Source organism: Triturus cristatus, chromosome 5_1 (assembly GCF_964204655.1).
Source record: "Triturus cristatus chromosome 5_1, aTriCri1.1, whole genome shotgun sequence".
Taxonomy (NCBI): domain Eukaryota; kingdom Metazoa; phylum Chordata; class Amphibia; order Caudata; family Salamandridae; genus Triturus; species Triturus cristatus.
The window spans coordinates 920,027,121-920,052,715 of NC_140587.1; the positions used below are offsets into that span (position 1 = coordinate 920,027,121).

The following is a 25,595-nucleotide window of genomic DNA, read 5'->3' on the forward strand; positions in this document are numbered from 1 at the left end:
CAAATTACAATAGCACATGTAAATGAGCGGTGACGCATGCACTTCATGCAGCCCAAAACCCAATATTCGGGCATGCTTATTTTGTCAGGCTTAAAATTAAAAGTACACTTTCTTTTACTTTCCTCGCCCTCCTTTTGACAACTGGTCACCAGTTAGTGGTGATCAGCTGTCAAATACAACTTACTGTGTCGCTTCTGACACACAGGACCAGCAGGAACAATTCATAGAAGGACAAAATGCAAAAACGTGAAAAACACACAAACATTTTTAATTCAAAGGAGTCATACAAAAACTCCTTGTTTCAACATACTGCTAACCCCCACCTTACTGACCTCAAGGTCAAAATCTGCCTCTCCTCATCCCTCTCTCTCTTCACCCTGAAGCTGTCAAAGACAAAAAGCCTACCTAACTCTTTCTAACTTGCAATAACCAACCCTATCCAAAACCACATATCATATATATTACTCCCTTTAGGGGCCACAATCCACACCTATTCCTAGACTCAAAAACATCTACTGTGAATAATTCACATAACACAACGACACAACATACCAGCTTTAGAACAAATGCTTGTTACCACCCTATGCAATGATACTCATTTTATCGACCTTAAATGGATGAACGTCTCAGTAGGTCCAGCTAGAGTTAAAACCTTCAACCCTGATATTAAACTCAAACCTCTGCACCGGGCATATTGGCTCACTGAGCCGTTAAAAGCAACCCCAAATGAGAACAACCTGCAAATTTGTATTATACCTAAATGTATGCATTTACTGAAGCCTAAGGCACTTTAAAAGCTACACTAAATGAAAGAAATTGCTGCCTAAATAGTGCCCTCACCCAATTTCGACTTTGACACCTGGGGCACTTAAAAATAAATATCCTATAATTGTGCTACATATTAATCATCCTCCGAATGCTCTTTACAAATTGCAGAGATTGCACATTAGACATATCTCATGTAAATCCTTAGAAAAATGAGTTTTTTACGCCTGCGCCAAGTGAAATTCCATATGCAAATGTTCTCATTTTTGCGGTTCAACACAACTTAAATTAAATTTTAATGCTAGGAGGTCACAGTATGAGTATTAGTCTTTATAAATATTAAACAAATTTAGAAGCACTTATTTTTAATAATTCTTTTTCATAATTAATAATTCTTTTTAATAAACCCAAACACAGAAGCTTAACTTGAAACATGACAAATTCTTGCGCCACTTTTTTTTTATTTTTTAAAAAGAACAATTATTCTAACATTAGAACCAAGAATATGCTTATAAAAATGCTTAAAGAGAGGAAACCCTTAATTTAAATGTCTTCTTGTAATACAAAATAATGAACCATAGTTTTGGAACCTTTTTTAAAACAACAGCCTGAAATGCAAAGTTCCACCCGTGTTTAACTGAGGGCGAAGTCCTGGCTTGAGTAAACATTCCTGTCTATTCGTGACCTGTTATTTGCTCCGCGGCAGTAAAAGCTTGTCTCTCAGTGTTATAACATGAGCACGGTGTCAGTCTTTTTCAAACTCTGACATATCAATGCGTGTTGCGTTTGAGTTCAGCAAAGATTTACTTCAGCTGAAGTGTTTGCCTGTTAATATCTAATACAATGTATGTAAGTAAAAAAATACTATAAGTTTATTTTTCTACAAAACACACAATTTCGTTTTTGATGCCTTTTTATCCCTAGCGAATGTGAATTTTATCTTTTAAGCATTTAACAGTTTGTACATATGCATAATTGCTTACTCTATAAATTAAATAGCAACATATAGCTATTGTAGCATATCATATGGTTCATTTCCGGATTTTTATTCAATTTCTACTTAATTAACTGACATTTTGCTTAACAGACTGAAAACATCAAGAAAAAACCACAAACACACATTGAGCTCATTTCAGACATAGACAGAAAGGGGTCAAACACTCAGGACACACAATACAGCCCATTTTAGTCATTTATTTCATAATTAGCGCCATCGCTATTTACTTACATAAGTTGCACTAATGGGAAAACCACATAGACATTTAAACACACATTTAACCCACAGATCAATACTCAAGACAGAAACAAAGGACAGCCCACAGACTGTACTTAAACCAAACCATTTGTAAATACTAGTTGTAAGTCATGTTTACAAGAAGCGCTTCTCAATGGTGTTCCAAAAGACTGCAAAAACAGCCCCACAGACCTTTATTTCCAAGAAGCCAAGATGCACTCAATTCACTAGCTTTGGCTGGCAGAACACCAATAATCGCTCTGCATATCTCCATTCATAGGATTGCGCAGAACAAAGGATCCTTGTATGTATTATGTCCATATTTTAATTCCCTGGGGATACAGAATCACCAAGGAAGAAATATGTTTTTATACCTAAACCTATTTAGGTATTCCCTCTAGGGGAGCCGGCTAATTTACTTCACATCGCACCAAGAAAAAGTGAGCTTTGAAAACAGGCATGCCAAAAATACTGCAGAATATGCAATATTATAATCAAAGTAGTGCTTAAGGTACTCTTCGTACGTTGCACCGTTCAACAAAACCAGATAGAGAAAAATCTCCTCATTACCTGCCTACACAAATTGCAATTCGCATATACAAACCTATAAAAATCCAAAGTTGCCCATCACAAATTCCAAAGCTATAGTAAGTGCTACTAAACTACCTTACCAATCCAAGGCAAAAACCAACAGTAAGAGCCGCATAACGACTTTTACCAAACAAATGGTTGTCCAAATTCTAACTGCCAAGTTCTAAATGACCTAACGGTCTTTTTTTAAAATACTCACGCCAAAAATGTTCTCAGTCAGAGGTCACATCATGTGGAGGATCAAAATCGGGAAGATCAGAAATATACAGAGACAAAAAATCCCTAGAATCTCCGTGCACAGAGTACCTCCTTAGTAGAGTCCTGTCCTGACCTCCTCAGTAGATTTCTGTCTTCTGACAAGATCACCCCCACAGATAGCCACTTCTCTGATGAGGCCCACGTTGGCCGCGCCATTTGAAGAATCTCACTGATACTTAGTCCATTCAAACCAATAATAAAGAATTTGGCACAGAAGCTGAAATATTAAAGAACATTTTTATTGAACTCAAATGAGTGTGACTACGTCACACAGAAGCCGTAGCAACTGAATGAGGTAGTCCATAGAATGGTCTTACTTCACGTCTTATATACTCTTTATCCTGCCCCAAGCATGTAAGGGAGTTGTACCAATTACATTCCTAAACAAATGGAAAATCTGGAGGGGCAGCAGGTGAGTAGCCTTTGGGGTTTTAGCAGGATATGGGCAAAACATTATAATTACATAGTTCACAAAGGTTAATCTGATTTAGATGGCACTGCAGGGCATGGCATGATTACATGTACAGTATCTTGATTGGCAATCTCAGACAAAGATCGATCAGGGAAATTGGCTTTGCGAGGTCAGTTTCAGGTGAAGAGGTCAGTTTCTTACAGTTCATTCCAGAGTCAGAAAGAAGCCTGGTCAATGTATACATGGACTAAGAAGGCCAGGCCACTTTGTTCGCCAGGCTACCTTCACAGGCCTACATGAGGGCAACACAAAATGGTGGCACAGAACAAAATGGAGTCAGACTCGAGAATTACAGAACCTCAGTGCCTTTTGGTGTCTGGAAATCTTACCCTCTGTTGATCGCGGTTTGGGGGGGGGGGGGGCACCTGGTTCTGAGGCTGCAGGCGTCGTCGGGAGCGTCGAGGGAAGTCCTTGGGTGCCGGACTCGGGTTCACAGTGTAAGAAAGTGGGTTTCTGTTGCAGTAACCCCCGCCTTTTTTGCCTAATAGCTGATGCACTTCTCCTTGTTGTGCCCTGGGCTCCTGCCAATCAGGTGCCCAGGGCCTTTGTTCCTTCCCTAAAAACTGCCTAACAGCCAAAACCCAAATTGGCAAACCCTGGCCACATGTCAGCCCCTGGTAAATGGTACCCTAGGTGCCCAGGGCCTTGTGACCAGGGAAGGCCTCTAAGGGCTGCAGCACTCATTGTGCCACCCTTAGAGGCCCTGTACCCTAACACACACACACTGCTCTTGCAGGCTGAGTGTCTGGATACAAGACAAAACAGAGAGTCGACATGGCACACATCCCTGTGTGCCATGCCCACAACCTACACTGCCCTGGCATACATCAGCCACCCCTCTAGCTGGGTGCCCTATGCCAGTGGTGTGGGCACAGAGGCAGGAGCCCTGTGCCACTACAGTACCCAGGTCCATTCCTGGGTCCTGTAAGTGCAGTGCTGCCAGCTAAGAGTATATGGTGCTGGGAGCTTGTCAAACATGAATTCCACAGCACCATAATGGCAGCACTGAAGACTGAGAAGTTTGGTACCAAACTGCTCAGCACATTAAATCCACACTGATGCCAGTGTGTGATTTAAGGTACAAAGCACCACGAAGGGCATCTTAGAGAGGCCCCCTGAAACCTAAACCTACAATCCACGTCTGTTCCGAGGCTGCCTAGGCTGCCACACAGCAGACATTTTGCTGGACCCCTGGGTAGGAGAGCCCCTGCTCTCCTGGGTCTGCAACAATGCACATCCTGGGCGAGGTGCTGACTGAGTGTGTACAACAATTGCTTTACACTGTCCTCTGATACTGCCTTACTGCTCGACCAAGCTACCACTTTAGTGAGTAAGGTTATATCTAACTTTAGCCTCTGTCAAACCCTTGGGGACTGTGGACTCTGTGCACCCTGTACCTATTTGGGAACAGTATATACAGAGCCACTTTCTCACACACAGTCGCCGTGGGGTCGTCCTCGTGGTCTTTGTTCACTCCGGCACAGGCCAGGCTTGGCGGGTGCAGAGTGTGAAGGGTTCGCGGTTCCGGGCTGATGCCAGGGATTAGAAGTAGATTTTGAGTAGAGCCTCTACTCATGGGAGTCCCAGGGTCTTAGAGCCAAAAGGTAGCCAGGTCCTCCGGGGTTTGTGAGGTTGCTGGCCACAAGAGGTGCCGGGTTGCAGCAGGAGCAGGTTCGAGGGTCGATAGGCCGGTAGGCCTGGGGCCAAAGCAGTTGGTGTCTTCCTCTTTTTAGCAGCTGCAGGGCAGGTCTTCTTTCTTCTTGCTCTTCTTTGTATTTTGGAATCTGGGGAGGGAAGGTTCAGGGTGCCCCTAAATACTAGATTTAGGGGCGTTACAGGTAGGTGAAGGGCAGGGACCAATGGGTCCCTGTCCTGGGGTGGGTACACCCCCTATTCTGCCACTCTCCTGTGGGAGGGGTCAGTAGCCTAGTCCTGATTGGGTAGGGCCTTCCATCTTCAAGATGGTGAGCGCCCAGAGATGTGCTTCACCTCGCCTCCCCCCCCCCCTGAGGGGTGGGGTTTGCAGGCTGGCACATCCCCTGTCCTTATTTGGGGTTTCCGGCCAAGCTTCCCGCCAGAGTGGGGGTTTGCAGTGGCCTTGGGAAGCTCACAGAGGCGGCATACCTTTGAAGCTTCCCCCTGCCCATCCTGGGGGAGGAGATTTAGCACCTCGCCCAGGATGTGCATTGTTGCAGGCCCAGGAGAGCAGGGGCTCTCCTACCCAGGGGACCAGCAACATGTCTGCTGTGTGGCAGCCTAGGCAGCCTCTCAGGCCAGACGTGGATTGTAGGTTAGGTTTTAGGGGGCATCTCTAAGATGCCCTCTGGGGTGCTTGGTGCATTAAATCCCACACTGGCATCAGTGCAGGTTTAATGTGCTGAGAAGTTTGATACCAAACTTCTCAGTCTTCAGTGTTGCCATTATGGTGCTGTGGAGTTCGTGTTTGACGAGCTCTCAGCACCATGTAGTCTTAAATGGCAGTACTGCACTTATAGTACCCAGGTATGGACCTGGGTACTGTGGGGCACTGGGCTTCTGCTCCTGTGCCCACACCACTGGCATAGGGCACCCAGCTATTTTGGTGGCTGATGTATGCCAGGGCAGTGTAGGTGGTGGGCATGGCACTCAGGGATGTGTGCCATGTCGACTTTGTTTTGTCTTCTACCCAGACACTCAGCCTGCAAGGGCAGTTTGTGTGTGTTGGTGTACAGGGCCTCTAAGGGTGGCACAAGGAGTGCTGCAGCCTCTAGAGGCCTTCCCTGGTCACAAGGCCCTGGGCACCTAGGGTACCATTTAACAGGGGCTGACATGTGGTCAGGGTTTGCCAATTTGGGTGTTAGGTTTTTAGGGAAGGAACATAGTTCCTGGGCGCCTGATTGGCAGGAGTCCAGGGCACACTCAGTCAAAGTACATTTAGCAATTCAGCAAAAAGTGGGGCATACCATGCAAAAAAGATGGCACTTTGTCACAAGGGGCCATTCAAAAGATGCTGGATCTAGTATATTACATCTGGCTTATGGCACACCTGAAAACATCTTCCTCAATCCCCATTCAAAAAACTTTGAGAACAGATCTGATTAAAGAAATAACGTTAGCAAAACCAATGCGAAAGAGAATTGTTATTACTGGACCTACTACTGGACCTGTCGGTTTATGTAACTGTGAAGACAGTGCTTAAACTGTTGGTAATCTTGCATCTACCTCATCCCAATTGCTTGTCTTCTCTCGACTGGTACAGGAGGGGTTAAACAGTTTGTTGTCTATGGTGAAGCGAGATTTGGAGGATCTATTGGTTATTATGCCCAAACTGGGGAAGGAGTTGAAATGGTGGACTATTTACAATATGTTAAAAGGCAGCAGATTTAAAACTCTAGTCCACAAAGTCATAATCTGATGCAATACAGCATACCAGTTATCTTAAACTGAAGAATATTTTCCTAGCACTAAAAGCATTTCAACGTCCGATACAGACCCAAGTGGTTACAAATAATCGCAGGCAATACAAACATTTCAATTTACATACAGGTAGGATCTCAGTCTTGCGCACTATAATAGCTAGCTCAAGACGTCTTGCACTAGGCATGTTCTGGGAGAGGAAAACTTACATACACCCTACTTAAGCAGACATCTAGATACCTCTAGGGAATGGGAGCTGAAACAGTTCATAGTCTCACACACATTTCAAATGTGGGTTTATGAAGCACAGATCTCTTTGTAACGGATATGTACAAACCTTTGCATCCAGGCATTAGGGGCAGCAATAATTGTGGTATGCACTATTGGTAAGTTGGTATAGTGTATTTGCCTGTGCCTTTACCCCATTCTACTTTCCTCATGAATTTTAAAGAAATATCAAAACCACAGTGGGCCCAAAAGACCAAGTTGATGCTTAGGTCGTCTGAGAAAAGAATAATGAAACTGATAGTCTCCAAAGATTTGCAGACCATGAAGGGTGAAGTAGACGTCCCTCCCGAACTGAAGATAGCAGCATGGATTGGAATTCCAGCAGTTACCTGAAAAAGGCATACGTGTGTTACATAAGACAAGATAGCAATCAACCAGAAACTTTTGTGAAGCTAAATGAACAGGGTTCATTAACTGGTGTTTTAAACGTAATTTCATTTAACATCTATCGGGAGAGTCCTAGTCTAGAACTGTGCATATTTAATTGCTTGTAAACTAAAGTGATGAGTAAAAATGTTTTTTTCTTACTAGTAGTAATTACATAATTGCTCGGAGGAGCTATATTATTATATCCACCAAAACATGTCTCAACACCAAGTAGGAACCTAAACCTAGTTCTTTCAGAACTCATGTGCCATCCTGGTAAGCCAATGCCTAAAACAGCAGCCCACCCAAGAGGGTAAATCCACCACTGGCGCCAAACCCTGAATCTTCGCTTCCCCCTCTTCCGTTACCCACTCCGATAGTGGGAAGAGCATCACTCATTTTCTGGCAGACTGGCAACAAATCTCTAAATTCGCCTGGGTTCTGAATATTGTTCAAAATGGTTATGCTCTGATTGACCAGACCTCCGATCATTCCACCAAACCACCATCTGCATACGCTTCAAGAAGTTAACATCTTACTACAGAAGCGTGCAGTGGAGTTCGTTCCCCACAAACAACTGGGCACAGGCATCTGTTCCAGATACTTTCTGGTGAAGAAAAAAGACCAGGACAAATTCAGAACCATTCTCCACCTAAAAATATCCAACAAATGGATTCGGCGAGAGAAGTTTCAGATGCTGGTTTTACATGAAATCTATCCCCAACTACACCAGGGGGAGGTTGGCTGTGCTCCAAGGGCCTTCAGGACGCATATTTCCATGTGCCCATCGCCCGGAAACATCGTACGTTCCTGAGGTTTCTAGTTGGAAAGAACATTACCAATACCAGGTCCTTCTTTTCTGCCTCAAGTCAGCTCCCAGAACCTTCTCGAAGTGCATGGCAGTAGTTGCTGCCTATCTCAGGAGGCACCAAATCTTCGTCTATCCCGATCTAGACAATTGGTTAATCAAGGCGTCAGCTGCTCAGGAAGCCCAACAACATTTCAACTGGACAGGCGATATCCTTCAACAGTTGCATCTTTACATCAACCACACCAAGTCAATCTCCACACTGGTTCAGACTCTGCAATACTTGGGGGCCACCAACGACACACAGCAAGTAAGTGTGTCATTCGGGGTAGAGATTTTCATCAATCTATCACAAATTTCACACTCTAATGAAAGCATTGTATCCCATGGTGAGGTTAGTGTCCTCCCTTCTCGGCTCCACTGCCTCATGTATTTTCCTCACTCCAAATGTGTGCCTCCCACATGTGCCCTCTTCAGGAGTGTCTTGAGGATCAGTGGGGCCAAGCGATGGGCAACTGCAAAGACAAGATCATTCTCCTTCATGTGAAGTAATCTCAGGCATGGTGGCGCTAGTCGACCAATCTCCATCAAGGGATGCCTTTCCACCAACAAGCTCCCTCACATACAATACCTACAAATGATTTGTTACTGGGGTGGGGAGCCCACATGGATCATCTCCACATACAAGGCACATGGTCTCTGAAGAAAATGTCATATCACATCGGTCTCCCCGAGCTTCGAGCAGTCTATCTGGCTCTGTAAGCATTTCACCCATCTTCCAAGACCAACTCCCTGATTGTTCAAACGGACAACACAACCACCATGTATTACCTCAACAAGCGGAGGGCAGGGCAAGGTCCAGACCTTTGTCCCGCGAAGCCCATGCAATTTGGAAGTGGTTCCTAGCCAGAAACCTGCAGATTACGGCAACCCACCTCCCAGATGTGCAAATTGTGCAAGCAATCGCTGTCAGCAGGGTTCTGGAAGAAAATCACGAATGGGTCCTTCACGACAACATCATGAAAGACCTCTTTGTGATGTGAAGCTATCCGCACATTGACCTTCTCACCACCGCAAGAAACAAAAAATGCCAGAATTTCATCTCGAGGTTCATCCAACCGGGGACTCTGGGGAATGCTCTCTGGATAGACTAGCCTAGCAAATGTATTTACGCCTTCCCACCAGTACCTCTGATTCTGACAGCCCTCCTTAAGATGCCCCACTCGCGAGACCAGACTTATCCTAATAGCCCTGGAGTGGTTTTGTCAATGGTGGCTCATGGACCTTCTTCACCGGTCACAGCGTCCACATCTTAAACTGCCATGCCGCTCAGGCTGCTAACGGTGTGCGAAGGCCAGATGGTGCACCCTAATTTCTCATCTTTGAGTTTGGCAGCATGGCTCCTGATCTAGTGCACAATTTGGTCACTAGAATTTGCCACAAGACTACATGGACATCCTTAAGGAAGCTAAACGGCCTTCCGCCTGTTCAGCACATACCTTCAAGTGGAAGAGATTTTGCATCTGGTGTCCCTCCTAGAATGTATATGTTACTAATTAAGGACTTTCTTATATGGCTAAGCAAGGTTTTCCCTCCTATTAGGCGTCATTCACCTCCATGGGAATTAAATATAATGATTTTACATCTTATGCAGGCCCCTTTTGAACATATTCATAAGGCGTCCTTACCGCATCTGTTCGTAGGACTAGTGAAATTCAGGCGTTATGCTCTGAGCCTTACACTGTCTTCCACTCTAACAAAGTAGTTATGAGCCCCCACCCTAAATCCTCCCCAAAGTAGTCTGACTTTCATGTCAATCAAACAATTTCATTACCAACTTTCTTCAGCACCCCTCCACTCCTGCTGAAAGAACTTTTCATTCCCTGGATGTGAGGCGTGTCTTAAAGTTCTATCTAGACAAGACTCAAGACATACGTAGATCGGACCAGTTGTTTATTAATTATTTACCGGTCCGTACAGGTTTAGCCACTTCCAAGCAATCCATCTCTCGATGGATAGTGTATTGCGGTCTCTTATGCTATCAAAAAGCCAACATGTCCTTATCAGCTAAACCTAAGGCCCAATCTACCAGAGGCAAAGCAGCTACTTTCACTTTGATGAGAAATATCCCTATACCGGAGATCCGCAAAGTGGCTGCATGGAGGTCTATTCATACATTCACCAAGTATGACTGCTTGGATTCGGATACCTAAGAAGACGCTTGTGAGAAAGTGGCTCTGTATATACTGTTCCCTAATAGGTACAGGGTGTACAGAGTCCACAGTCCCCCAGAGGCTGATAGAGGTCAAAGTTAGGTATGACCTTACTCTCAAAAGTGGTAGCTTGGTCGAGCAGTAAGGCAGTACCAGAGGACAGTGTAAAGCATTTATTGTACACACTCAGTCAGCAAATGGTTTCACACACTCAATAACTGAACTCTAGGCCAATGGTTTATATATATAAAATATATGCTTGTTTTATTTTTAGAACCACAAAGGGGATAAAAATATACTTTCTCAGAATGAGAGGTTGAATATAAATACTTGTGTCTTGAGCAATAAATTGTTGTAAACAGTCACAGTTGGTTGCACTAAACAATCCTATTTCCCAAACATAACAATGCATTGAGCTCAATGGTAAATTCAGGTTATTTGTAATAAATTACTTTTCAGATTACTTTTGGAATTCCAGGTCTGGCTCCTAGATCCAGCCCTGGGTTAGTATTCAGAATCAAGTGATGAAAGTCGACTTAATAACTGTAATGATTTTTAAATAATATTTAGCTATTTCAAAAGTTAGCACTTAGAAAATATTTCAAGGAAAACATTCAATGGATCTCTATGGCAAGAAATTCAAATTGCAGGTAGAGTACTTTATCGTTACTTTAGTAATCCAGGACTGGGTACCTAGACCCAGGACTGGGGTCCTTATCAAAAACAGGTAAGTAATTTCGTTTGCAGAAATGGTAGGATTTTAAAAGAATATTTCAAATTTGCAAAAGTAGACCCTTAGAAGAAATTTCACAGAAAAGCAAACAATGGTTTCCTATGGGAGAAAAATGAGTTAGAGGTAAGTATAGTTGTGGACACTTTTCAGAGTCAGGGCTGGGCACCAAGATCCAGCACTGGGAGCTCACCTAGGAGCAGGTGAGTAAATTCGTTTTTGTCACTTGGCTGATTTTTGGTGAATATTTGTAGTTTTGAAAAGTTCACACTTAGAAGATTTTTGAAGAAAAAGCCAGTCAATGTTACCCTATGAGGAAAATGAAGTTAGCGGTTTAAGGGTAAGTACTCGACTGGCAGAGTTGAAATTCCGGGCATAGACTCAGGGGTCCCCCAGTGTCAGGTAGGTACAGTTGGTTCACCCTCAGCGGTTTCAGGACGGCCGGGTGCAGAGAGAGTTAGGCCCAATGTTATCCTATGAGGGATAGGGGGGCCTTGGTTGGTGGCTGCTGTCTGGCAAGCCACGCGGCTGTGGGAGCCGGGCTCCTGGTCACTTACTCAGGGCAAGTGGGGAAGTAGGTTAGTGTAGAGAGGGCACTGCCGGGGCCACTCGGGCGGCTGGGTGCAGGGTGCTTTTGAGCCTTCGGGCGCTCAATGGAAATCAATGGGAATGTTCCGGTTTGGAAAAAGGCTGCAAGCTCGGGGACGAGGATGCTTCAGGTGCCACCACCACTTCGAGAGGTAAGTTGGATAGCTGTAGGTTAGGTGGGTACCCCGGGATTGGGCACAGGGAGCCGCAGGGCGCCGGGTGCAGGGGTGCCTTTTGATGTCGGAAATCTTACCCTCTGGTTGATCGCGGTTGGGGTGGCACTCTGTTCTGAGGCTGCAGGCTTCTTCCGGAATATCGAGGGGGGTGCTTGGGTGCCGGACTCGGGGTCACAGTCGCCTGGGGGTCGTCTTCAGGGTCTCTGTCCCCTCCGGCACTGGCCAGGCTTGGCTGGTGCAGAGTGTGTTGGGTCCGCGGTTCCGGGCTGCTGCTAGGGGTTAAAAATAGGTTTCTTGAGTAGAACCTCTACTCATGGGAGTCCCAGGGGCTTAGAGCCAAAAGGTAGCCAGGTCCTCCGGGGTTGGTGAGGTTGCTGGCCACGAGAGATGCCGCGTTGGTGCAGGTTCGAGAGTCGACAGGCCGGTAGGGCTGGGGCCAAAGCAGTTGGTGTCTTCTTCTCTTTTTAGCAGCTGCAGGGCAGGTCCTTGCTCTTCTTGCTCTTCTTGTAGTTTTCTGGAATCTGAGGAAGGAAGGTTCAGGGTGCCCCTAAATACTAGATTTAGGGGCGTTACAGGTAGGTGAAGGCCAGGGACCAATGGGTCCTTGCCCTGGGGTGGGTACACCCCCTATCCTGCCTCTCTCCTGTGGGAGGGGGGCAGTAGCCTAATCCTGATAGGGTAGGGCCTCCCATCTTCAAGATGGCGAGAGCCCGGAGATGTGCTTCACCTCGCCTCCCCCACCTTAGGGGTGGGGTGGGCAGGCTGGCACATCCCCTGTCCTTGTATGGGGTTTCTGGCCAAGCTTTCCGCCAGAGTGGGGGGTTGCAGTGGCCTGGGGAAACTCCAAATGGCGGCATGCCTTTGAAGCTTCCCTTTGCTCGCCCTGGGGGAGGAGATTTCTCACCTCACCCAGGATGTGCATTGTTGCAGGCCCGGGAGAGCAGGAGCTCTCCCACCCAGGGGTCCAGCAACGTGTCTGCTGTGTGGCAGCCTGGGCAGCCTCCGAGCAGACGTGGATTGTAAGTTAGCTGTAAGGGGGCATCTCTAAGATGCCCTCTGGGGTGCTTAGTACATTAAATCCCATACTGGCATCAGTGTGGGTTCAATGTGCTGAGAAGTTTGATACCAAACTTCCCAGGCTTTAGTGTTGCCATTATGGTGCTGTGGAGCTCGTGTTTGACGAGCTCTCAGCACCATGTACTCTTAAATGACAGCACTGCACTTACAGCGCCCAGGAATGGACCCGGGTACTGTAGGGGCACAGGGCTCCTGCTCCTGTGCCCACACCATAGGCGTAATGCACCCAGCTAGAGGGATGGCTGACATATGCCTTGGCAGTGTAGGTGATGGGCATGGTACACAGTGATGTGTGCCATGTCGACTCTTTGTTTTGTCCTGCACCCAGACACTCAGCCTGCAAGGGCAGTGTGTGTGTGTAAGGATACAGGGCCTCTGAGGGTGGCACAATGAGTGCTGCAGCCCTTAGAGGCCTTCCCTGGTCACAAGGCCCTGGGTACCTGGGGTACCATTTACCATTTACTAGGGGCTGACATGTAGCTAGGGTTTGCCAATTTGGAGTTTGTGTGGTTTAAGGAAGGAACATAGGCCCTGGGCACCTGATTGGCAGGAACCCAGGGTACACTCAGTCAAAGTACATTCAGCAATTTAGCAAAAAGTGGGGGCATACCATGCAAGAAAGATGGCACTTTCTCACAACGCTCAAGTAGGACAAGCCTCCTTCAGAAATGTATTTGCTCGATTCAAACCCATTGTCTTTCCTCTGTTTTCGCTCTTGGTGGAGATGGGCTTGCTATTCTATTCAAATGCTTATGACTACCAATCTACATCCCCTACAATAGAAGGATTTGTTTCTTACCTGTAAGTCCAGTTCTCTGTTAGGGGAAACTCTATTGAAGTCATAAGCAACCCACCCTCCTTCCCGGTGGATAGGGCAAAGGATGTTTTTGAGAGGATTTTTTCCTATCACTGACCTATATCCTTCACAAAGAACTGAGTTAACTGCCACATGCTAGGCATGATGAGACATTGTTGGTCTCTGAGTCCTTACAAGGGCAGACACTGTTGGCAGAAAAAGGGGCTACACCGTCCCCCCCCTATTCATCTTCTACCTTTACAGAAAAGGGTTTGTGGATGAGATTTCAGCCGTTTATGAAAGTTTCACTTCAGAATTATTCCTACTCGGGGGGTATTTTCACCCTTTGTAAATGCAATATGAAGTATTTCTCCAATGTAGCCTGCTTTCTAGGCTGCACATTCTGTTCTGTGTTTCTCCAGGCCTTCCTAAAAAAGGAGAACGTCTACACTTAAATATTTTCTATGAAGAAATGCTATGGGATCCCCGCACATGGGTGGAACTATTCATACGATTATGACTGTAATGGAGATTCCCCTACGAGAGAACTGGAGTTACAGTAAATAAACTAACCCTTCTCTGCTCGGATATTCTTTTTGTGTAGGATTTTTGTGTAGGAAAGTGCTCTTTTTGTGTATGGTCCCCCCCTTCCTTTTTGCTGTAATGCTAATGGTTATGACTCGAATAATGAGCCTGCTGCCTATGCTCCAACACCATTCCTCTTTCCCTAAAACTGTTGTGTAAGTTGTCAATCCTAATTGACAAGGACTTCACCCCGCCTTATAAGTTCCTAGTATATGGTGTCCGTGATACCCAGGGCATGGGTAGTAAAGGGGTCCCCAGGCCTTGCAGCTTTGTTTTGCCACCCTGAGTGACCCAAATAAATTGACAGCAGGCCTGCCATTGCAGACTGCAGATCTACAAAACACATGGTTTTGCCCTAATTACCCCAACACATCTGGGCAAAAGTATACAGAAGCAATAAGCGAAAGAATGTGTGGGAATCTATCAAACTAATTATAAGGTAGGGAAAAATACATTAGTTCCTACAGGTGGGAACCTAGTCCCCCGCCAAATTCTTTAAATATTTGACACTCACCGATCATTCCCCAGTTGTTTCATACATCCAATTTTATATTTTCTTTCTCAGTATTTCACAAAACCAAAAACATCAAACTTAAAAGAACACAACCAAAACTCGTTCATGATTCCTTCCTACCCGTACATTCTAAACCCGGTTGCAAAACAACACAAATATACATGCAATCTGTGGGGAGATAGTCCATTTCACACAAATATGAGGTATACTGCCAACTCCACTCGGCCATGAAGTGTGTTTTTGTAAATTTATCCATATAGGTTTTGATCTGTTAGATTTCTCCATTTTTTCCAGTCGATGCGTTTCAACCACTGACTCGGGCCTCATCAGGACATGGGCAAAGAAAGAAAGAAAAACCACCTACAAAACAATTTTGCATAAATCAATACCTTAAATACTTGCGTTGCTTGTAAGAGAAACCACAACTCCTATGCATGAGAGAATGCAAGCACTAAAAATTCAAAAAAAATACTAATCATCAGAGCTGGAACCACATGCACCCGTAAAACATCATGGGGCTGAACCTCATATAGATAATATTGCCTCGGTAGTCTGCATGCATTAGTGTAAAGAGGAAACCCAACCCACCTAAAGAAACCTCTACCTGTGTATATTACCCTTCACTTTGTCAACTAGACCTTACACTCCATGCGACATGAATGAAAAACTGTGCTTGCAAAAAATGCTGGTGTACCTCCACACAACCGAGCTTTAGAAAGTCTGTCTTTAGTCTATGGAAAACTACTCACAGTGGTATCAAAGAAGGCAAGACGGGCACAAACTTTGGAGATGCTCCACCCTGTAAGTCTTCAGACTATGCCTAAAAAGTACGCATTAAACACCCAATCAAAAGCCTGTATCGTGCCCCCCCGTGATATGAACAACTGCAGTGCTTAAACTGCAGCAAAAACCTTTGCTGGCCGCGTTATTCTCTCTATATGCACCTGCTTCGTCACTATGGACACTTTCTCCTTTGACACACTGTTGGCATTGGCAACATAGGCAATATCCAAACGATGGCCACTCTTCCTATTGTATCATCGTTCTGAAACGAAGGGACATACCAATGAAAAAGGGGGCCCACATCAACCCCAGGTCCTCCATTGTCGGTATAACATGTGGAACAACTAGCAACCGGGGGAACTCAGACCCTTCCTGCGGCATCCTGGAATGCGGAACTAAACCGGCGGCATTAGCAGGCCATCTGGGCGGCTCATATCCGTAGTACGAGCTTCTACGTCCACACCACGGGAGTTCAAATCCGGGTGGGACCCTGCTTTCTTTTATGACAACGTGCTCTTGTCGACGTCACCGATTAATGGAAAACAAAGCATCCAGCGTCTGTAAGAGAGCGTGTATAACGATGTACTACATGCTAAAACGGTGAAACCTAGCTAGGGGCCGGCTAAAATGGTACACCTCTATAGGTCTGCCAACTTTATGCAGCCTGCTGCTGCTCACAATGGACAATTCATGTTGCAGAAAATGTGCAGCCGTCGCCCAACAGTTAAAACACCACCGAGTTCCCCAGATATTTTCAATACTACGTTCCTCGCTGGCCAGATACAAGTAATGCAAAACATGGTCTACAAGCCAATTTTCTAGTTATGGCTTTATACTAACACCTGAGACACCAGCAGAAAGGAGAGAAAAAAGAAATAAAACTTGACATTCTGCACATACATTTTTTACAATATTTTCTACAAGTGAACCAAGGGATGAAAATGGGGTACAGTGTTTTTAAACAGACATCCTCTGTTGCTGTTGTAAAATCTGGCCAGCGCACATCACTCTTTTGCGAACTGCAGGAGCAGTACAAAATGCTCGAACTCTACTCTGCACTCACAATGTGTGGCACAGTCAATGTATTATCACCCCTAAGTAAGGCCTTCTAAAGCCCAGGAGGCAGGTTGCATTGTATCAAACGTGCTGACATGTAAGTGCAAGCTTATATGACCCTATATTGCCCTTTACCATTACAGGACACTATAAAGGACAGACAGTCCATAGGGTAACATGGGATGACACCAGGGCAAACCAGAGGTTAACAGCTCTATTATGGTACCACCTAAATAAGTCATGTTTGGTATCGAACAACATTGAATCTTGTGTTGAGGGTGAGGTGGCATATACCCAGCTGGCTACCATAAAGTTTACCCACCTGGTTGCCCCAGCTGCTCTGTCTGTGCTCTGGTTGGCAAGCCTATGTGGCTGCTTCAAAGACAGGATCCTGACCTTCTGCCCTGACCCTCCAGCATTTCGCGAGTCACGAAAAAATTGCGAAATCGGCTTAATAGCGCGACGACCATAATATTTACAATTATTGCCGCTATATTTAGAAAAAGTGTCTGCAAAACAAACAATGCCCGTTTATTGGCTGTGCGCGCACACGTCACTACGTGCCGCTGTCCAGCCGTCCAATACATGCTTTCTCAATTAGCTTATGTGGCTTTGATCTGCAAATGCAGCACTCCTTACCTTCTGCTACTGGCGCCTCGCTCCGAGTTTTACTCTCATGACGCCAGAGACTGAGAGAATGTCGGTAGGCTCAGGCTGCGGCAGGATGGTAGCAATTTCCTGCTGCCTGGGCATTTCCGGGCACTAATATCTAGGCGAAGGTTGCTCAAGAAATGGGTTAGGCGTGCCCTGGATAAGTAGGCTTCTCCTACAACAGCAGACAGTCACAGTGGAAGGTCAGTGGAGCATGGACGAGAACTGAAACTGTACTGTCAGTAGTCAAAAGACGGGCACCTGCCACCTCACTCTTTCATATGCCTGTCCATTCGAACACCAGAAGCTGCTAAAGTGTTCTTTCTGAATCTGAACATGCAAATACAAGATGTTCCAGCCGCGTAATTTATTGTGGCAGTGGCCATCTTTAACTCGGAGGAAAGAATTCATCACAGAAGCCAGAGTCTTGCTGCATTAGCAGCCTGGGCGCTATAATGTGGCTGTCTGTGGGTCTCAAGGACTCTTCTGCCTGGGCGCCATTATCCCGTCTCTTTTCATTTTCCATAGAGCTTGAGAAAGATTATGCATGGAATGTTAAGGAAAACTTACAGCTGGGTGACGAGCACGCTCCATGTCGTACTGCCTTTTGTTGGTTTTATTCTTCATGTAACACTGCTTTTATTGTGGTGGCTCAGCAGACGCTTGCCTTGTCAGAAAGCCGGATTAGGAGATAGCTGCTGATTAACCTGCAGGAAGTGTTTTGTGAATTTGGGCTTCTGTCCATGTCTGTGGATCAGAGAGTGGCCTGCGATCCGTCATTAAAAGGGAGTCCATTTCAGTGACATCACCTGCTCTTCAGAAAATTCAGAAAAACTGACATGAGCAATGGAGGCAGCGGTGCCCCGGCAGGGGTGCATACATGGGTGATAAAACACCCCAGGGAGAAATAGGGCCCCCTCTCACGAGGTGCACATTGAAGCTGCTTCCGTAGAGCTGCAGACACTTTAAACATGCCAGTTTCACAGTGGAATACCCTGCTAAATCAGTTTACATTGATTTAAGGCTGAAAATTTTATTTGGAATCAATCCTTAAGTGCCGCAATAATGCCGCTAAATTTCCACTTTTGTGCCGCTAAATCTGCACATCTATACCGCAATATCCTAGGGGGTCTGTCTGCCAGGCAATATGATCACTTTCAGGAGTGAAGAAGAAAGGCGTGTACAGGAAGGAGGTTCAGCTCCTCCTTCCTTCCCAGGCAGGCTAGTGAAGTGGCACATCAAGGCGGTGATGAGCTTCAAAGGCTGACCACCCCACCCCCTTCCTCCTCACCCCCGCTGTAGGGACTAGCAATCCATTGGCTATTTGTTCTGATCAACCTGCATCAAAGTGGACAGAAGAAGAGACGTGTCTGCGACAACAGGACTTGCAAAAGCATGATACTCTGCACCTGTGGCAACGCTCCTAGTACTACCTGATCGAGACTCGTCCTAGGTTATTTCTCGGTTCCCCCAGACAGAGGGCCACCTGTGGAAGCCTGAAGAAACCTCAGTCTACCCTGGACTAGTGACACTAGTCCCCTGCAAACTGCTGGTAAAACAATGCTCCGGTTCCTAAGACTCGTTGGCCAGTGGGCCATCTGTGGGATCACCCAAATCCAGATGGTCTAGTGCATTGTGAGAACTGTAGTCCTGCTTTCCACGAAGGTACAGGCAGCTACCACGTTGCCCGGGACCACCAGACATCGGAGTAAGACTCTGCTCCACTTACAGCTGCCAAGGCTTGTTCAACAACCACTATTTTGTTTTATGCATCTTTTTCCGCCGCAACACAGTTTTGCAGCGTGAATCTTTCTGGATTCACTATGCTGTGCATTATTCCGCGATCTGGTGGTTGGGTCCGGATTCGTAGTCTTTCTTTAGTTTTTTTTTTGTAGCCCAGGTGGGCGTCGACGTCCCACCATTTGGTGCACCTCTCGTGACGTCGTCGTGCTTCCTGCGGAAGTCCCACCTTTGGGGCGCCATCTTCAGATTCTTTTTTCCGCCGTTGGGTCTGGATAGTCATCGAGAAGCTCCAGAGTTTTAGACGAAGGAAGAAGGAAAATACGCGAGTTTCATCGAAGGAGAACCTTTAGAAGACTACAGAGAGAAAGGTATTACAGCCGGGACGACGAAGAAGGAGGGGATCCTCGAAATTCTTCGACGCACAGAGGAAAATGCGCACTCAGAGGCCCTGAGCGCAATGGACAAGACACCATTTAAGTTCTGCCCTAACTGCCACCACAAGTTCGCGCAGAAGGACCAACACCCGGTGTGCAACCTTTGCCTGCCGTTCGACCACAAGAGCAAGGACTGCAACGCCTGTTCCGCCTTCGCGCCGAAGACTCTCGGGGTGAGAGAACGTCAGAGGAGAGCCAACTTCAGCATGGAAGGCAAGGGTAAGGCCCCGTCGCTGTACGATCTGGGCCTATCCACCGACTATGAAGAAAACATCGCCGAGGGACCTGATGTCATCACGGTAGCAGAGACCGATAAGAAAACGCCTGACGAGGTAAGAGACACGTCGAGTACAAAACCACCGAAAGGGCCCCGAAAATCGGATGGTGACTCGAAAAAATGAGTCCAAGTCCTCGAAGGAAACACCGGCGCCGAAGATTTCGACGTCCGCCAGTGGTTCAAAGGACAAAAGGCCGAGCGGATCCTTCGAGAAGGACTCCCAGGTGCCGAAGACCGCCGAGAGGCAGAGTTCGTCGAAACAGACCCACGAGGTGGGATGTTCGGCGACGAAAGACAAGGCCGCGTCAACGCAAGCTGTCGAAGAGACCTGCGGTCGACGCCGAGCACATCTCAAGCATGGAGAAGAAAAAGAGAAGGCTCGAGGCGGAGATGGAGAGCATCCTTCAGAGGAAGGAGTTCGACGAACGAATGAAACAATTCAAAATCCCAACGGTCCCGTCGACGGATGTCGTGGAGATCGAGGAAGAGGGGGATTTCGACGCCGAAGAGCAGTCGAGAGGTCCTGAAGAGGAGGAAGAAGGCACCTACTATGAGGGAGAAGGTGATGATGAGGATCAGCAGTCGTTCTACGGCTCGGCGCCGTCGACGAGTCAGGAGCTGGAATGGCAGGACATCGACACCGAAAACCCCGAAGAGCCCGTGGACTCGTATCATTCGTGGCCTTCGCCGCCTGACGACATTGGGGCGAACATGGTCGTCAAGAGTGCTGCAGCAGCCTTTGGTGTGAAATTGGACGAGGAGAAACCGAAAGCAGACTTCCTACTCGAAACTGCTCCCCATCCAGATGAGTAGCCAGTTCCTCCACATGCTCCAAAGCGTGATGAACCAAGGGAAGGAGGCGTTTAAGGACCCGGGAACATGCCGGTCCATCACACCCAGAACGGAAAAGGACAAGCACTCCTCGCAGGATCCGCCTTACATCAAGGGATCGGTCACGGCAGATTCTATCATTGCTTCCACGGCCAGGAAAAGAGCCAATGTGCCGGCGACCTCGGTGCCACCTCCTGATAAGGAGAGCAGAAGGATGGACCTCACTGGAAGGAAGGTAGAAAGAAAGAAACACCGCAATGCACTGGCGCATGGCGAACTCAAATGCGCTACTGAACAGACACCAGTACCAGCACTAGGATGAGATGGGGGAACTAGTCAAGCATCTCCCAGAAGAGTACCGTCAAAGAGCTTCCCATCTAGTGGAGGAAGGGAAGAATATCGCCAACTCATGCATCAAGACTGCATTGGACGGGGCGGAAACTTCCAGCAGATTGATGGCCATAGGGATCACTGAAAAGAGACAGGCTTGGCTCAGAATTTCTGGATTCAAGCAGGAATTCCAGAATAACATACTGAACACCCCTTTCAACGGTGAAACGCTGTTCGGCAAACTGTGGACAAGAAGCTCACCCAGCTGAAAAAGGAAAATGAGACGGCAAGATCTATGGGAGCCCTGCAATTCAGGGGAATGCGAAGAGGCACCCCAAATCGGAGACCCTACGGAAGGGGAGGAAGCCAGCAGGGTACGTCGCACCAGACATTCCAGCACGGGCAGCAGGGTGACAGTCACAGCCAGCAGGGACAGCAGAAGCAGAACTGGCAGTACCAGCCTCGAGGCCAGTCCTTTCGAGGGAGAGGAAACGGACGTGGCCAAAGGAGGAGAGGGGGAGACCAACCCTCATCTAAGTGACTACACACACAAAAGGACGCTCACCCACAGCATACCCCGAAGTGTGAAGCGCAATGTAAGAACACCAAGGGGGTTATGCAAAACAAGCGCCTACGAGCATGCAACACCGGTAGGCGGAAGACTGGGCCTCTACCTTCGACAATGGCAACAAATAACATCAGACAAATGGGTTCTCAACGTCATACAGCACGGATACTGCATAGAGTTAGAGAAAAGGCCTCCAAACAAGAAACCAAAGAGAAGACAGCGCTCGGGTCAGGAGCTCGCTCATCTCAGGGAGGAGACACTTCAACTACTGAAAAAGAAGGCCATAGAACCAGTGCCACGCAGAGAAAGGAACAAGGGAGTGTACTCAAACTACTTCCTTGTACCAAAGGTGAACGAATCACTAAGACCCATCCTGGACCTAAGGTTCCTAAACAAATTCATAAAGACGCAAAAATTCAAAATGACATCACTACAAGAAGTGCTATCCCAAATACGAGGCGGAGACTTCATGGCCATCGTGGCCCTCAAGGACGCCTACCTGCACATCCCAATGAACAGGCGACACAAAAACCTGCTACGGTTCAACATAAACCAGGATCATTATCAGTTTACAACCCTGGCATTCGGCCTAAAGTCAGCCCCAAGGGTCTTCACAAAATGCCTTGCAGCAGTAGCAGCGTACCTGCGAAGGGAAGGGATTCATGTGTATCCTTACCTAGACGACTGGCTGGTCAAAGCAAGCACTCGCGACAAGTGCGAGGAGCACGCAGAACGGGTGACAAGAACACTAACAAACCTGGGGTTCTCGATACACTGGGGGAAGTCATCGATCGAACTAGAACAGGTGAAGATCTTCCTGGGAGCGAAGATCAACACCATAGACGGCACGGTGATGCCCAGCAAAAGAAGAACAATAGCCCTGCTGAACGAGACGCGTCTCTACCAGAAGGGGCGAGTTCTGACAGTGAGAACAGTGAGCAAGATCATGGGGATGATGGCGTCATGCATCCACCTAGTCCCCAATGTATGGCTTCACATGAGACCATTCCAAGAATGGCTGCAACAGCAATGGTCACAAGCAAGTGGGAGTTGGGAGAATCTAGTGGTTGTTACGCACGCGGTGCAGGAGGAGATAACATGGTGGAACAGGGAGAACTTAACTACAGGAAAGACCTTGAAACCACCAAACCCAACTGTGGCCATTACCACGGACGCATCACAAATAGGATGGGGAGCACACATGAACAAACTCAGGGTGAGGGGTCTGTGGACTCCGGCAGATGCGGTCAGACACATCAATTACCTGGAATTGAAGACTGTCCTGCTAGCCCTGAAGGCCTTCCGGAAACAGATACACAACCAGAAAGTGTTGATACAGACGGACAATACGACTACCATGTTCTATATTAACAAGCAGGGAGGGACCCAATCGTTCCCCCTTTCCTCTCTGGCACAGGAGATTTGGAAATGGGCCATCCCACTCAAGATAGACCTGCTGGCCATACACCTACCGGGGAAGGACAATGTGGAGGCAGACTGGCTCAGCAGACAGACATCGGCATTCCACGAGTGGGAGCTCAATGGACAGGAAACGCAGAGGCTGTTCCAGAGGTGGGGAACACTGACAATAGACCTGTTTGCAACACGCCTGAATGCAAAATGCCAAAACTTCACATCCAGACAACCAGAACAGCAATCGCAAGGGAATGCCCTATGGATAAGTTGGTCAAGGACATTTGCCTACGCTTTTCCACCGATACCGCTGTTACACAGGGTGCTCAACAAGTGCAGAACCAGCAACATGACACTGATCCTAGTAGCACCGCAGTGGGCAAGGCAGACATGGTTCTCTCAAATAGTGGAAATGGCACAAGGCACTCCTCACAAATTCACAAGAAGAAAGGACCTGCTCTCCATACAGAACGGAGAGGTCCTGCACCCAGAACCAGAAAGCCTCAGCCTGGCGGCATGGCTCCTGAAGACTTAGAGTTTGCACACCTGAACCTACCTCCAAGCACTATGCGAGTGCTGAGGGAGGCAAGGAGACCTACAACACGAAAATGCTATGGGGAGAAATGGAAAAGGTTCACAATATGGTGCAGCAGAATTAAACTACAGAATAAAATGACAACAGTCAACGGTGCTTAGATATCTCACACACCTACTAAAGGCTAAACTATGCTCATTCTCCCTAAGGGTACACCTAGCGGCAATCGTAGCGTACACACGAGGGGAGAGAGGAGGAAGTCTCTTTACGTCACAGGTAGTAAAGAGGTTCCTGGAGGGGGCGAAAAGAATTGCGCCACCAAAGAGGATGCCGCCGCCGGCATGGAACCTCAACGTGGTCCTAACCGAGCTTATGAAGGTGCCGTTTGAGCCCATCCACAAGACCACGCTGCAAATGCTGACAATGAAAACAGCCTTCCTGGTAGCGATAACCTCGCTGCGCAGAGTGAGCGAGCTGCAAGCACTGACACTGCAAGAGCCCTACATACAGATACACAAAGATAGAGTGGTTCTAAGAACGGACCCTCACTTCATGCCTAAGGTGGTGTCGGCATTCCATATGAACCAGACAATTCAGATACCGAGTTTCTTTCAAAACCCCACGACAAGCGCAGAAAGAGCACTGCACACTCTGGACGCTAGAAGGGCAGTGATGCACTACATTGAGAGGACCAATGAGCACAGGAAGACCAAGCAGCTCTTTGTCTCCTTTGCAACTAGTTTCCTGGGTAGACCCGTGACAAAGGCCACCATTGCACGATGGATTGCACTAACAATACAATTCTGCCACAAACAAGCAGGGCAGGAACTATCGGATGGGCCACGAGCCCACTCCACAAGGAAGAAGGGGGCAACTATTGCCTTTCTGGCAAATACGCCCATTCAAGACATATGCCTTGCGGCAACATGGGCTTCAGTGCACACGTTCGCTAAGCACTATTGCGTGGACATTCAGATGAACAAGGAAGCACAGGTAGGACAGAAGGTGCTTCAACACATATTCAACAGCCAACACTCATCTAGCACCCAGCCGCCACAGAGATAACAAACCGCTACAAAGTCTATGCACAGCATAGTGAATCCAGAAAGATTCACGCTGCAAAACGAATAGTTTCTTACCTGTCGGTGTAGTTTTGCAACTTGAAGATCTTTCTGGATTCACTAGCGAACCCACCCACCTCCGCCAGGAAGATGAGGATGGAGATAGAGGTGGAGGGACTGAGAAGATCAGAATAATTGGAATAGTAAAGAGAATTGAAAAAGGAAAATTAAGACAACGCCTAGGGTGATTAAAAAAAAGGGGGGGGGGGGGAAAGAACCCGAATATGGCGCCCCAAAGGTGGGACTTCCGCAGGAAGCACGACGACGTCACGAGAGGTGCACCAAATGGTGGGACGTCGACGCCCACCTGGGCTACAAAAAAAAAAAAAAGACTACGAATCCGGACCCAACCACCAGATCGCGGAATAATGCACAGCATAGTGACTCCAGAAAGATCTTCAAGCTGCAAAACTACACCGACAGGTAAGAAACTATTCGTTCCAGTGGTAAAAGCAGCTCTCCCGTGGCTCCCGTTCAGCACCAGGGACAGCCAGGACAACTCTGCCCCTGGACTCCACGTGGAAAGGTAAAATTGAATTGACTGTCATGTCTTGGTCCTAGGACCCGCATCACCTTTACCCTGCAACTGTTCACTGCAACTCGACCTGCAAGTGACAGATTGTTGCTAATATTTTTTCCCATTGACTGCAATGTTAAATTTTCACTGTAATATTTTGCATTGATTTTTATATTGCTTCAAACTCTGGTTATATGTATGCTATTCCATTTGTTTTGGTGTCTAAATTAAGATAAACTACTCTATTTTTATAAATTGGTGACAGATTTTTCTAGTCCTGTCAATTACCTATCATTCACGTTAGTACTCTGAAATGCTTAACATGGTCCTCTAGTAAAGCTGGACTACACTGTGCTACACTACCAGGACTGAGTTTAGGGATTTATTGTGAATCCAAGGACCATCTTTGGGGTTTGTGACAGTATTGCATGGTGAAGCAACATAATACTCCACCTTCCTACATTGGTGTTACAGCTGTA

At 47.0% G+C, this 25,595-nt stretch overlaps 1 protein-coding gene across 4 annotated transcripts in view; it reads left to right on the top strand.

The window, feature by feature from the left end:
• The window catches only part of LOC146831607 (uncharacterized), a 331,737-nt gene that overhangs the window by 79,407 nt on the left and 226,735 nt on the right, over positions 1–25,595 (top strand). The window lies entirely within an intron of this gene.